The sequence below is a fragment of the Triticum aestivum genome, chromosome 1B (assembly GCF_018294505.1).
Source record: "Triticum aestivum cultivar Chinese Spring chromosome 1B, IWGSC CS RefSeq v2.1, whole genome shotgun sequence".
NCBI lineage: Eukaryota > Viridiplantae > Streptophyta > Magnoliopsida > Poales > Poaceae > Triticum > Triticum aestivum.
In genome coordinates, this window is record NC_057795.1 from 47,160,913 (window position 1) to 47,162,528 (window position 1,616).

The following is a 1,616-nucleotide window of genomic DNA, read 5'->3' on the forward strand; positions in this document are numbered from 1 at the left end:
GCGGCAAGCGTGCACTGGTGCGGTTGAGAGGGAGGGGTGGAAACCGCGTTAAACTCGTCTCCGTAGTTGAGAGGGAGCGGCCAAAGCAATGTACAATCGTCTTTATAGTGGAGCTGGGAGGGGCAAGGATAAGGGACGAATATGTCGGATGCGATCATACCAGCACTAAAGCACCGGATCCCATCAGAACTCCGAAGTTAAGCGTGCTTGGGCGAGAGTAGTACTAGGATGGGTGACCTCCTGGGAAGTCCTCGTGTTGCATTCCCATTTTAATTTTTTTCACGCCGCTTGCAAAACAAAACGCACGTGTAAGTAATATATTTACCGTGTTTTATTATTTTGCACGAGTGCGGTAAGTCATAGCTGGGTGCTCACGATTCACGGGTCCAGCGTCGGCGTTGTGGCGCGGCAAGCGTGCATCGGTGCGGTTGAGAGGGAGGGGTGGAAACCGCGTCAAACTCGTCTCCGTAGTTGAGAGGGAGCGGCCAAAGCAATGTACAATCGTCTTGGTAGTGGAGCTGGGAGGGGCAAGGATAAGGGACGAAGACCGGGGTAACATGTCGGATGCGATCATACCAGCACTAAAGCACCGGATCCCATCCGAACTCCGAAGTTAAGCGTGATTGGGCGAGAGTAGTACTAGGATGGGTGACCTCCTGGGAAGTCCTCGTGTTGCATTCCCTTTTTAATTTTTTTCGCGCCGCTTGCAAAACAAAACGCGCGTGTAAGTAATATATTTACCGTGTTTTCTTATTTTGCACGAGTGCGGTAAGTCATAGCTGGGTGCTCACGATTCACGGGTCCAGCGTCGGCGTTGTGGCGCGGCAAGCGTGCACTGGTGCGGTTGAGAGGGAGGGGTGGAAACCGCGTTAAACTCGTCTCCGTAGTTGAGAGGGAGCGGCCAAAGCAATGTACAATCGTCTTTGTAGTGGAGCTGGGAGGGGCAAGGATAAGGGACGAAGACCGGGGTAACATGTCGGATGCTATCATACCAGCACTAAAGCACCGGATCCCATCAGAACTCCGAAGTTAAGCGTGCTTGGGCGAGAGTAGTACTAGGATGGGTGACCTCTTGGGAAGTCCTCGTGTTGCATTCCCTTTTTAATTTTTTTTGCGCCGCTTGCAAAACAAAACGCACGTGTAAGTAATATATTTACCGTGTTTTATTATTTTGCACGAGTGCGGTAAGTCATAGCTGGGTGCTCACGATTCACGGGTCCAGCGTCGGCGTTGTGGCGCGGCAAGCGTGCACTGGTGCGGTTGAGAGGGAGGGGTGGAAACCGCGTTAAACTCGTCTCCGTAGTTGAGAGGGAGCGGCCAAAGCAATGTACAATCGTCTTTGTAGTGGAGCTGGGAGGGGCAAGGATAAGGGACGAAGACCGGGGTAACATGTCGGATGCGATCATACCAGCACTAAAGCACCGGATCCCATCAGAACTCCGAAGTTAAGCGTGCTTGGGCGAGACTAGTACTAGGATGGGTGACCTCCTGGGAAGTCCTCGTGTTGCATTCCCTTTTTAATTTTTTTTCGCGCCGCTTGCAAAACAAAACGCACGTGTAAGTAATATATTTACCGTGTTTTATTATTTTGCACGAGTGCGGTAAGTCATAGCTGG

The 1,616-nt window shown here is 51.6% G+C and overlaps 4 non-coding genes across 4 annotated transcripts; all 4 read left to right on the forward strand.

Moving 5' to 3' along the window:
- Positions 1-146: 146 nt before the first annotated feature.
- On the forward strand, positions 147-265 carry LOC123154766 (5S ribosomal RNA). The gene has a single exon (XR_006477053.1). It is a non-coding gene; the product is annotated as a 5S ribosomal RNA (ribosomal RNA).
- A 297-nt stretch (positions 266-562) lies between these two features.
- Positions 563-681, forward strand: LOC123152950 (5S ribosomal RNA). The gene has a single exon (XR_006476346.1). It is a non-coding gene; the product is annotated as a 5S ribosomal RNA (ribosomal RNA).
- A 297-nt stretch (positions 682-978) lies between these two features.
- On the forward strand, positions 979-1,097 carry LOC123151329 (5S ribosomal RNA). Its single transcript, XR_006475619.1, has one exon. It is a non-coding gene; the product is annotated as a 5S ribosomal RNA (ribosomal RNA).
- A 297-nt stretch (positions 1,098-1,394) lies between these two features.
- On the forward strand, positions 1,395-1,513 carry LOC123153686 (5S ribosomal RNA). Its single transcript, XR_006476558.1, has one exon. It is a non-coding gene; the product is annotated as a 5S ribosomal RNA (ribosomal RNA).
- The last annotated feature ends 103 nt before the right edge of the window (positions 1,514-1,616 follow it).